The sequence below is a fragment of the Schistocerca americana genome, chromosome 8 (genome assembly GCF_021461395.2).
Source record: "Schistocerca americana isolate TAMUIC-IGC-003095 chromosome 8, iqSchAmer2.1, whole genome shotgun sequence".
Lineage (NCBI taxonomy): Eukaryota > Metazoa > Arthropoda > Insecta > Orthoptera > Acrididae > Schistocerca > Schistocerca americana.
Window position 1 is genome coordinate 58,453,210 of NC_060126.1, and position 13,243 is coordinate 58,466,452.

The following is a 13,243-nucleotide window of genomic DNA, read 5'->3' on the forward strand; positions in this document are numbered from 1 at the left end:
ATAAGGCGTTGACATAAATTAGAATTATTCAGTTTAACCCAGACATTCAACTCACACTGTGTGTAAAACTTAAAACCACGTGATTACAAGGTGACGACAACACAAATAAGTTGCTGATCGCACGCTGAAAGGTTTCGTAAGGCCGTTTGAGGACTTAACTGCAAGCAGTATTAGTTTTTATATTTCGGCTGAGTGGGTAGTAGAGGCAAACGTCATCCCTGAGAGATTGTACGATGTTCCAGGATGAATCGGCAGAATTTCTATTTGGTATGTTGAAGGGCTGAGAACCCCACCGATCAAAATCAGGTTTCAATGTTTTCAGAGCTGGCTTCATCTGCGGATGGTACGCTGAATTACACTCTTCTCAGAAAGTTGATTTGGTACAAATGTCTCATAATGTGACATAATAACAGAGTAACAAAAACTCTCTTCACGAAATTACGGTTGTCTTAAGAGCCGTAGTGAGCCATACCCAAGCAGCCAACCAGAACAAATGACTCGTATCATGTGATGTAAGCATTCAGTATGGCTTAATGGTTGAATGGGAATTGTTTAAGCGGCGTGCAGATAAAGCACAAAGTGAGACGCGAGTAGGCGCTACAAACTCTAAAAAGAGTGTTGTGTTGACTATAACTTTGGAAATGGATCGAAGACTACATCTTCCTCTTCTTACTGCTAATGTTTATTTTTGTAAGAGGAAATTATGGGTGTAAAGAGTGCATGATTGTGAACATGATTCAGGACACATGTATTTGTTGAGAGGACACACAGTTCAGAGGATTATTACTGAAGTGGGATCATGGCTGTTTCCTTTCTATAAATCAGTAAATACAAAAGGTGACCATTAAATAATATATTCTGACACATATGTAGGACAAAGCACGAACCAGTAGATTGCTTCTCTCTGGGCATGTATGTCCATCAACCTAAGCTTAAGATAACACAAAAAAATTTATATAATCACATCATTTTTTTCTTTCCTAATGACAGGGACTTCAGTAGTATCGAATTCGCGGAACGCAAAGCCAAATCTGTATTTTCAGTAGACGATTACATAAAGTCACAAAACACTGTAGGATTAAAAATCTTCCACAGTAAAAAGAAAATAACGACTTTTTTAATATCAAATACTACACCAAATGTACATTTTCAATATGTAAGGAACATCTGAACGCATGAAAGTTTGAGTAAGCCAAATGTGTTGTTAGACTACTAGTTGGTGACGCGGCTATTTCGTTGCAATTAACAAGAGTCGTGTTGCTGTAATATTATGAGAGAACCAGGCTGGCTGATTGGTGTTATGGTGCTACTAATATAGTACTTTCAGTACAACATCATTGACGGAAGTGTATATTTCCATTACAGTTAGCACATCATTCGCTTAACGTCTGAGACTGTTTGCAAACACGGCAGCAGCACAGCTGTTCCGCGTCACGCTTCAGAGAAACATCCGCGAAGTGAATAAGTGTATTTTCCTCTTTGATGGCGTCTGTATCATCCAAAGATTCGGCTAAACACGAGAGCTACCGATCATCGGTATCAGCCACCACGTCGGACCTTCATTCCGTAGTCTACCAAATGCATAATTCTCGTAAACATATGTACTTATATTTTTGTACTCGCTCTGTCCAGGATCGCAGTTCCATTGACAGGCAATAAGAAATCATTGAGTAATAACATTATGTTTATTTATTATTATTTAGAAAAAACATAAACACGTTTCTGCATTCAGTATGGCTGCCGTCGTGTTTAACAATATGACTTACCTGAACACTGCTCGCACAGTGCTATCTGAAGCTGGCGCCCCTATGTACAATAACTGATTCGAAAAATCTACCAGAACTGTTCTTACACAGGTGAGATGCCTCCTTTTGTTATCGTATATATAATCATTATGTCATATAACTATTATAGTGTCTTATAAACCAAATTAGCTTTTGTGCAAATTCCAGTGAAATAAAGGCCAGTATTCAGTATGATTCACAGCATAAAAAAAGAATTCAGTTGTCCTTACAGAATGCCGGGACACATCGCGAGAAAAGTATGTTTGTAAACTATTTATTGAAACGGGCAGATATGCGGTACAATGGCTAATAACATACAAAAACGAAAATCGTTACAAATATGTGAACATAAAATCACGCTGAATGTGGTTGATTAATATATCAGAAGATTGCATTTAATTCTTTCATTACTCACATGAACTAAAACTAGAACACCTCGCGAACAGGCTATCAAGGCCGAACGGTATGGACAGGCTGCCGTGCCATGCTAAGCCCCACAGCCCGGATAAGAAAAGTGCAATCCGCATCCGCACCTCATCCGCAAGGTCCTAATCCGCAACCGCAACCGCATCCGCAGCAATTAATCCGCATCCGCAAGTTCCGCATCCGCATATATTTAAGTTTTGAATGAGTAATTAATAGTAATAGACAGTAGTACTTAGAATTATGGTATGTAATGACATAGTTATTGTTAGGGTGCCATTTCTGCGACAACTTAACTACTTTTGACTTCTTAAATCACAGGAAATGCTCTATATCTACTCTAAAGCAGACCATTCCAAACAGGAAAGCATTGGCGCTCCGGAGCACACACAGTAGCGGCTCGGATCTCGTGAGATTGGAAATGCTATTTAAAAAAATAATATTCTATGTAATAGTATTAAATGATGAAAATACGTGTATAGAAACAATTATATTTCGTTGTTCTTGTGCCAAGGCAGCTGAAAATGACGTTGGTTTTAAACTGTTACTAGCACATTGCATCATTTACCGACAGTGTTTTTGTACTCACTGCTTGTATGTGTCAAATTTCGAAGCCATTCATGTCAGCTGATGATTATAGCTTACGCGTTCAGTACTCGTCATTTCCAGGTGAAAATATTTACAGTATTAGGCCTACACTGCAAAACGCTGGGGCACCTATCAAAAAGTTAAACTGCCAGCAATAATTGACGTTGTCTGGAAGAAATAACTCGTCTCCTGAAGACTGACAACAAAATCAGTGGTTATAGAAATTAGGGGTCCATTTAGCTTTAGCTAAAAATACGATTGAAATCTCGAACCTCACCTTTTGGCTGATTTATCGAATGAAGACCTAGCGAGAAATGAAATGTCTGTTTCATTCTCAACCAAACAAAGTTTTTCACACTTTAAAACATCCTCAACATTGGTCTACATCACTAAGACAAAATTTGCAGTAGATTTCGCAGTTAATACTTTCAATGTAAAAAAATAATTTTTTTCAGAGTTTAATGGAACTGCAATCGATTTCAAGATGTCTATATAAAAACCACTGTCCCATAACTTCAAATGTTAGGCACCGTTCCCTGTTAAGCAATACCGAGTTACAGTTAAAATGTTCAATTTTGTTACGAATTTCAGCCCTTATCTTTACTAATTGGCTGGTAAATTAAAAGAAACATTATTGTTTTGGATGAATTGAATATTTTGTAAGTTTTCAATGTGATAGGATAATCTTTCACGCGCTATCGCAGTCACAGCCTGTTGGTAGTCGTGAGCCGTAGTTTGAAGTCCCACTTGTAATTAATTACAAGGCCCGCCGTGCCACCGCTCCGGCCGGGCTGTTTCACTGTTGACAAAGAGCGACAATGCTCGGCGGCTGCAAATGTTACTGCAGTGCACACTAAAATTTAGGTACGCACTTACGAGATCATCATTACCTAGTTTAATAATACTGACGTGTTAGCTGTTGAATGTTCTTGTTGCGAAGAGCTCTTTAATATGAAAACTACAACAAAACAAATTGCTTGTTAAATATTTCCTTCTTGTACCTAATGCTACTTAAATGTTCTTGTCGGGAATAGTCAAAATACTAACAATATGTCGAGGAAATTCTTTACTATAAATATTACAATAAAAACTCACAGGCTTCAGATTAAATATTTTCATCTTCTGCTTGCTTCTGATTCAAATTCTGTAAAAGAAAGAATCTGATGAAAAAAATTGTAACTAATTCAGATAAGCCCAAAAAATACAGTGAAGTAAGAGAAGCTGTACAAGTACCTTTTTACTTTGGAAGATCACTATGCAGGAACATGATGTCATCAATCATCTGTGGCTTCAAAGACGTGAGTCGGTCCTGCATTATTTGTCCCGCAGTAGAGAAGCTTTTCTCAGATGGCGCGCTTGACGCTGGAATGCAGTGCATGAAGTATGGGAGTTTGGAAAGACGCGGATAGACGTTTTCACGGCCATGCCACCAAGCTATAAGGTCGATGCCTTCCGAAAATTGGACTTTATCATTCGTATATCTGAGAAATTCATCTGACGCAAAGTCAAGATCTCTCGTCGATTCATCTTCTGAAGAATCTTCAAACTCATTAAAAAGTACGTCAGACTTCTGTTTTTTTTTTTTTTTTTTTTTTTTTTTCAGGTATTCCAGATGTTGTTTCGTCTTTATCTTTTAACTGTGGACAATTTCTCGGAACATAATTTTTCGCTTCCTTTACAAATTCATCTTTTTCGGCACTGCTAAGAAATTTTAGGTTTTTATATTTTGGATTCAAAAACGTTGCAAGTTTATGGGTTACTGTTATGTCCCATTTGCTGATTAAAATAGATTTGGCTGTACTCTTTAAATCTATCAGAAATGGGCTGTCGCCATCATTTTTTTCAAGGAAGTAGAGACGTTTTAACTTCTACAACATACATAAATAAAGCGTAGGGGTTTTGGAGGCTTCGAGATCACAAGAAGTTATTTAAAATGGTGTCAGAAAGATTATTATCTCTTCCAACATTCTCTTGTCTATAGAATCAATCAAATTATCTTGATTTCTCTCTGACACAATTAACAGAACTTCAAACCATTGTGAATTAATAGACTAAAACATATCCAATTTACTTTTCCATCGTGTGTCTATATCTTCTTTCAATGACTTCTGAAGGCGATTCTGAAGACCAGATCTTTTAAAGAAAGTTGTGATAGCTCGACAGGAATTTATTAGTTGCTGCTCGTCACTCTTCTCATCGTTCGCTTCTCCTCGAGTCGTGCGCTCCAGCACAGTATTAAGAATGTGTGCTGATCACAAGAGCCTCTTGTATTGGCGAAATGCTGCCACAATATTTGGACCTCTATCCGTAACGAACACGATGTTATTCACAGCACTGAATAATTCAAGTTTAATGTTTTGTCCTGGTGTTTTTTTTTTTTTTTTTTTTTTTTTTTTAATCTTCTTCTCAAAATTTCTGGTGCACAACACTCGATCCTCAAGTTTCACTTCAAAATTAACATAACGTGCAGTCACTCCCATATAGTTTATTTTACGGTACGAATCAGTCCATAAATCGACAGTTAGTGCTCCACCTATATGTCTGAATATATTCTTCACTTCTGCAGACTGTTTCACGCAGACGATCGGCCATTTCCTTCATATTTCTGGATATGGTGGTTGGATGAGGTAGCAGTTCCATAGCACTCACTGCACCGTACTTGGCCCCCACATCAATAAGAAACTGTGCCGTCTCGAGAAACCCAGATCCACAAGCAACTTCGGATGGTAAAATGTCTTTGCTGACAAGATTGGTAAGTTTTTCTGTCGCGGCTGTCTTCAAATTTGGCGGAACTTCAGAAACTTTCACGTCTCTCTCGGTATTTAAATAAGTAATTATGCTACTTTGTCCAGCCTCAGCAGAATGTTTTAGAAAATTTGAAGTTTCATTTTTGTGTCCAGTGTAGGAATATACTTGTTTACATGCAAAACAAGTCACTATATCTTTTATCTTTTCGTTGCCATCAAATACGTATCCGAATTTTTTCCGAATTGGCGATTTCAATTTGTTTCCTTCACTATAAAATCACCTTCTCTCACTTTACACGAAATTGTATCCATCGATATGGCGTTCATTTGAAGAAAGAACTCTAACTGGTATTTGCTGCGATGCACGTTGTCACTCGGTCACTACAAAGCGCTAACTGCAGGCAGCGGAAAATTGCAAGGGCACCTGTCTGGTAGACAGTGGGCAGGTTTGCCACCCAGAGAGCACTTCACGGGCCACACAAAAGACACGGTCGCGGAAACGGATTAGGCGCAGGTCTCTTGGGTACAGCTACGTTGGTCGTAGCCAGGGGCTGAGGAAAACAGACATCTGCTCTACCTGGGCCCTGCAAGATTCCAAGAATGTCAACAGACTTGAAATTTTCAACTAACATTGCAACATGCGTACTGGGCAGATGCCTTACTCATTCTCCGCAGATGAGCCGCGGATATCCGCGCTGGTCGCGATTTTATCCACCAAGTAACAAATACCGCGGATATATCTGCGGATATCCACATCCGCGCAGACCTCTGGCCACATGCGTCTCTGGATGCGGACCCCCCAGGGGGTCCACAACTCTTTTGTGGATACGTGCGTAGCGAGCACGGGACCCCGAGCCAATGTGGCCTTCCATCCTTCCTTTCCGGGCTGCATACCTTCCTTTTCCGCATCCTTCCCTATCCCCCATCTTCGCCCCCCCTCCCCTCACCTCTGGCGCTTTCCTTCCCTTTCTCCCCCTCCGGGAGTATGGTTTGTGCCTACGTCAGGAGACGGACGTTCATAAATGTAACGCATTCTTCGCCTTCTCTGCTTGTCTGTCTTCATCCTTCCTTTGTCCTTCTCTTTTCCTTACCTCTTCTCTTTACCCTTTACTCCGCTGCGGCGTTTGCGACCTCTCTTCTTTCCTTTCCCTTTCTTTGTTTTTCCCCTTCTCTTTCTTCCTCCCTGTGCGTGTCTGAAGGCCGACCCACGCATTTTTGTGCGTAGCCGGTGACGGGGTAACGCGTAATTCCCCGCCCCGTGTAGACAGGTAGGACACGTATGTACCCCCTGGTAACGGCGAGGCCCAGGGAGGGGTGATTACCCGAGCTGATACCTTCCGAAAGTGCCGATTGGTCCCTCCGTCCGTTTGTCGGGAGGTGTGACCTGAGGTGTGAACAATTACCTAAGGCGGGAGTGCCCTCAGAGAGGGCCCCCACAAGGGAGGAGCGCGCCATCGGAGACGCCAGTAATCATGGGGGATTCTTCCACAATGGTTTCCTCACCTTTCACTATGTCTGCTCACAAGCGTAAGTTCACTGAGTCTCAGCCACAGACAGCTCTTCCATCGTTGGCATACTTCCTTGTTGTTTCTCGGTCTGACGAAGGTCACGACTTCTCCATGGTCAACCCTTTCATTATTCAGAAAGGTGTCGACGCAATTGCAGGTCCTGCAAAGTCTTGTTCCAGATTATGGAATGGCACCTTGTTGTTAGAAATAGTCAGTGCCCTCCAGGCACAAAAATTGCTGCGTACTTCACTGCTCCACACCTTCCCTGTCTGGGTTGAAGCACACCGCACTTTAAATTCCTCGTGTGGAGTCGTTTGTACACGCTCCCTCGATGGATTGTCTGACGAAGAAATTCAGCACTACCTATCTGACCAGGGTGTCATGACTGTTCATAGAGTTATGAAAAGGGTTGACACGAACATCATTCCAACCTGCACTGTCTTCTTGACATTTGACAAAGCTCAACTCCCATCGAAAATCAAAGCAGGCAATGAGATAATTTCCGTTCGCCCTTACGTCCCAAACCCTACGTGTTGCTATCGGTGTCAGCGGTTCAATCACACCAGCCAGTCCTGTTCCAATCCGGCCAAATGTGTTACGTGTGGTTAGGATACCCATGAGGGTGTTTGTCCACCTCCATCCCCTCGCTGCATAAACAGTATGGGTGACCACGCTGCTTCCTCTCGAGATTGCCCCATTTTTAAAGACGAAAAGCTCATCCAGGAAATCAGAGTGAAGGAAAAGGTGTTGACCTTTGCTGCTCGAAAATTATTCGCCAGTCGCCAGCCCACCGTGCCTCAGACAGGAAAATACAGCACTGTCCTTGCTTTTCCTTGGCCAACAAAGAAGGTGGCCACGCAGACTTGCGACCTCACCTGTAGTGCCACGGTCGTCAGATCGGCCAGTGCAAAGATCGCCCGTTCAACCTCACCACTTTCGCCTGCCCACTCTATGGCTCACCCTTCATCGGGTTCTGCTAAATCTCGAGCCCAAAAGTCAGACACCCGGACTTCCAAAAAGGAGCACACTCGTGAAGATTTTTTACGTACCCCAACTTCGCAACCATCGGTTCCTCCTCCATCTAAACATCATATATCCAAGAAGGCTACTAAGAAACCCAGTTCATCTCCCTCTCCGCCAAGGCGTGTCCCATCTACAGCACCACCTGGCGGAAATCGGCCGTCTTCTGCGCTGGCGGCCGATCGCTGGTGGCAGGAGCTGCTCCTGAACAACCTATGGATCAGGATCTTCTGCCTTTGGCTGAATGCCATTCCCTACTGTCGGTCGCAAGCTCTGAGCAGTCGATGAGTTGACAGCAACCTTCCTCCATTTTCTGTTCACCCTATGTCCATTATCCACTGGAATATCCGCGGCATTCGAGCCAATCGGGATGAATTGTCGATCCTCTTACGATCCTACTCGCTGGTCATCTTCTGTCATCAGGAAACAAAGCTGCGTACCCATGACCGCTTTGTTCTCCCCCATTTTCAGTCCATCCGATTTGATCTCCCTTCTGTTGAAGGCACTCCAGCCCATGGAGGACTCATGATTCTTCTCCATGATACTCTTCATTATCACCCAATCCACTTAAACACTTCCTTCTAAGCTTTTGCTGTCCGTCTTTCCCTTTCTGGAGATACCTTTTCTCTTTGTACTGTATACATTCCATCGTCCACACCAATGGCACGAGTTGATCTCCTTCATCTTCTTGGTCAGCTTCCACCCCCCTGTTTGCTGGTTGGGGACTTCAATGCCCACCACCCGCTTTGGGGATCTCCATATAATTGTCCACGTGGCTCACTATTGCTAGACGTCTTCCACCAAGAGGATCTAGTTTGCCTCAACACTGGGGTCCGTACATTTCTGTCTGCCTCCACGACAAATTTCTCTCACTTGGACCTTTCGGTCGGTACTGTTACGCTAACTCGGCGCTTCGAATGGTTCGCCCTTGACGATACACACTCGAGTGACCACTTTCCATGTGTCCTTAGACTGCAGCCTCAACTTCCATGTATGCGCCCGCGACGCTGGAAGTTTGCCCAAGCCGATTGGACACTTTTTTCGTCTCTAGCGACATTTGATGACCGTCATTTTCCCAGCGTCGACGATGAGGTCACACATATTACCGACGTTATTCTTACAGCTGCGGATCGTTCAATACCACGCACCTCCGAATTGCCCCGGCGCCCCCCAGTTCCTTGGCGGAACGGGGCGTGCCGTGACGCGATACGTGAGCGGCGACGTGCTCTTCGTGTTTTCCGCCACCATCCTACTTTGGCCAACTGTATCCGCTATAAGCAGTTCCGTGCGCGATGCCGTCGCGTCATCCGTGATAGCAAGAAGGCAAGCTGGAAATTCTTTATTAGCTCATTTAACGTCTTCACTCCCTCCTCGGAAGCTGGCTTCGGCGGTTATCAGGCGCTCCTAGTTTCTCCCCGGTCTCTGGGCTCACTGTCGCGCATGATACGTTAGTGGACCCCGTCGCAATTTCTAACTAAATGGGTCAACACTTTGCTGAGATTTCGAGCTCTTCAAATTACCCGTCAGCGTTTCTCCCGAAGAAACGTGCAGCGGAAGTGCGACCTCTTGCTTTCTCCTCTCAAAATCGCGAAAGCTACAATACTCTTTTCTCCATGTGGGAACTCCAACATGCATTCTTCTCGCTCCTCCGCCCCAGGACCGGATGGTATCCACGTCCAAATGTTGCTGCATTTACCAACCCATAGTCTGCGTTACCTCCTTCGCCTTTATAATCGAATTTGTACCGACAGTACTTTTCCCAGACGATGGCGGGAAGCTATCGTCGTTCCTGTTCCGAAACCTGGAAAGGACAAACATCTCCCCTCTAGCTATCGCCCCATTTCTCTCACGAGTAGTGTATGTAAGGTTTTGGAGCGTATGGTGAATTACCGTTTAGCTTGGTGGCTGGAGTCCCGAAGCCTTTAACACCTGCCCAATGCGGATTCCGAAAGCATCGTTCTGCAGTTGACCATCTTGTTGCTCTCTCCACTTACATCATGAACAATTTTCTCCGGAAACGCCAAACAGTAGCAATATTTTTTGATCTGGAGAGAGCATACGATACATGTTGGAGGACAGGCATCCTCCGCACACTGTTCTCTTGGGGCTTTCGAGGTCGGCTGCACCTTTTTCTTCGCGAATTTATGGCAGAGCGCACATTTAGGATGCGGGTGAACACCACTCTCTCCCGTACTTTCTCCAAGACAACGGGGTACCCCAGGGCTCTGTGCTGAGTGTTGTACTGTTTGCCATTGCCATAAATCCAATTATGGATTGTCTCCTTCCTGATGTCTCGTGCTTCCTCTTTGTGGACGATTTTGCGATCTACTACAGCTCTCAGCGGACCAGCCTTCTTGAACGACGTCTTCAAGGATGTCTCGATCGCCTCCACTCTTGGAGCATCGAAACCGGCTTCCGTTTTTCTCCCAGTAAGACTGTTTGTGTTAACTTTTGGCGACGTAAGGATTTTCTTCCACCTTCCTTACATCTAGGACCTGTCAACCTTCCGTTTTCGGACGTCGCTAAATTCTTGGGTCTTATGTTTGATAGAAAACTGTGCTGGTCCTCCCATGTTTCCCATCTTTCGGCTCGCTGTTTGCGGTCCCTCAACACCCTCCGTGTCCTGAATGGTACCTCCTGGGGAGCGGACCGAGTGGTCTTTCTCCGCCTCTATCGCGCCTTAGTGCGCTCGAAATTGGACTATGGAAGTATAGTTTACTCCTCTGCTCGGCCGTCTATTCTTCGTCGTCTCGACTCTATCCACCACCGTGGATGGAGCTTTTTACACCAGCCCTGTGGAAAGCCTTTATGCTGAGACTGCTGAACCTCCGCTGTCCATTCGGCGAGCAGTCCTTCTGAGTCGTTATGCTAGCCATCTGTCTTCCATGCCTGCTAATCCAGCCCATGACATTTTTTTCGACGCCTCCTTTAATGTAGGGTATGCAGGCCGCCCCTCCTCCCTACTACCACCGGGAGTCCGCTTTCGTCAACTGCTCCATTCTCTTTCCTTCCGCTTTCCTAAAACCTTCTTGACAACTTGGGGTACGGCACCACCTTGGCTCCGTCCCCGGATCTGCCTGATCCGTGACCTTTGTCAGTTTCCCAAGGACGGTACCCCTTCACTTGTTTATCGTCGGGCATATTCTGCTCTATGTTCACAAATGACGGAAGGCACATTTATTTACACTGATGGCTCAAAAACATCGTTTGGTGTAGGGAGTGCCTATATTGTTGGCGACACCCCAAATCAATTTCGGATTCCCCATAATAAATTGCGGGACGTGAAAGCTCTTCCTTGTGCTTGGACGTCTTCCTCCCGAACGCGTCGCCGGGAGGAGGTAATTTTAACTCGACTCCGGATAGGGCACTGTCTTTTTAGCCATCGACACCTTTTAAGCGGCGATCCTCCCCCACTCTGTCTCCACTGCTCTCAGCTGTGGACGGTAAGACACCTTTTAATTGAGTGCCCCTATTTTACTCCGTTACGCGCCCGTCTACAGCTGTCGCCTGATATATCGTCAATTTTAGCAGATGACACGCGCTCGGCCGATCGCGTTCTCGAGTTTATTAGTGCCAGTGAAATGACGTCAGTCATCTGAAGCTTTTTTTGGGGACAACCAACCCCTTTCCGTAGTGGATTTTTAAGCCTTCCTTCTGCTTTTAGCTTCTACAATTTTTTGAGTTTCGCTCCCATTGCTGCTGGTCTCCATTTTCGGTGTTTTACTGTTTCCTAAGTCACGGACAGGGCGCTAATGACCATAGCAGTTTTGCGCCCTAAAACAAAAACAAACAAACTGGATGCGGATATGGAGGAGCATGTGGTCAGCACACAGCTCTCCCGGCTGTAAGTCAGTTTACGAGACAGACCATTATGGAATAGGAAAAGTATATTTTAAGTTTTCGATGCCTTCTATAGATTTTTAACGGACGAATCTTAATCAACGCATCGTCTTCTAGTTGAAACAAAGTGTATCGATGTAGATTGACCTCTTAAATCGATTGTGGTTCTGCAATGGCTTCAGAATGGTGTTTTACAGAAACTGTTTTACATTTAGTGCCTTCATATCAGTAATTTGCATTAGTTCACTAGAGATATCCTACAGAGAACGTGTAATGTCATTGCGAATAAAAGGTGGTTACGACTTCGATCAAATGTAAGAAAAATTGGTGATAATTTGTAATAGGAAAACAAAATGCGAAAACTTGAATTAGACGAACAAAATCTGATGAAACAGACGTAAGCAATTTTACTTTGTAGCCAAAGTTTCTGATATCTTACACCATAAGCAAATTTTACTATGCGAAAAGGTTATGACGCATGAAGAGCCTACGGTCTGAAGCAATGGAATGTTAGATTTACATAAACAAAGAAGAATTTGAGATATGATTGACGATACGAAGCAAACGCAGATCGAATCTTCCCGACGAATTCCTTATAAATCAGTTTGATCTTAGTCATTACTTAATTATGATACAAATCATTATCTGCTGAAGGGCACACCTTACAATCCAATATCTAATTTCTGAATCTGAGTTCCTCCATGATGGAACCGAGCTAGAATCTTCCCGTGTCTCGAGGCCTTTTCCAAGGAGATCTCTTCCTCTTGTGGTTTTCTAATTACCAGCTGAAATTTATTTCCTAACTCACACAGCCTTCTTGCTCTGTCATTCTTACGACAGAACTGAAATCCTCCCGTAACTATATCATTTATGGTTCTATTACCACATTCCCGTTTTTCAAATATTATATTATCATATCCCGTTACATAGTGTACACAGTTAATCTACGTGATTATCCATTGAAAAGGATCTATTTAGCTATCAGACACTCACGGTTTTAGATGTGTGAAGCAGACTGCGGACCTTCGAAGACAGGTCCAAGCATCTGAGTTGATCTCGTCTGTAAGAGAGATGCAAAAATTAGATCTATGACATGTTTAGCAGCTAACTGAAAAGCACGAGAAATAAAATTACATTTACATCTACATACGTAGTAAGCCGCTATTAGATGCATGACGAAGGGTACCTTCCACCATTGCCGTTCGTCCCCTTTACTGTCCTATTCGCAAAAACGACTGTGTGCAGGGAGATTCAGAAGTAACTGCACGGTCTTCAAGGTTCTCATGTATGCGTCCAAATAAAAGTAAAATATTAATTAACGTTTTGTCTGAAA

At 43.7% G+C, this 13,243-nt stretch overlaps 2 protein-coding genes across 2 annotated transcripts in view; one reads left to right on the forward strand and one right to left on the reverse strand.

Moving 5' to 3' along the window:
* The window catches only part of LOC124545527 (NACHT and WD repeat domain-containing protein 2-like), a 1,590,779-nt gene that overhangs the window by 1,293,901 nt on the left and 283,635 nt on the right, over positions 1-13,243 (reverse strand). Inside the window, exon 2 of the mRNA XM_047124475.1 lies at positions 12,904-12,970. The gene's annotated coding sequence lies outside the window, so the exon portion shown is untranslated. The remainder of the gene's footprint in view (positions 1-12,903; positions 12,971-13,243) is intronic.
* Positions 1-13,243, forward strand: part of LOC124545528 (mediator of DNA damage checkpoint protein 1-like) — a 430,822-nt gene that overhangs the window by 292,439 nt on the left and 125,140 nt on the right. The window lies entirely within an intron of this gene.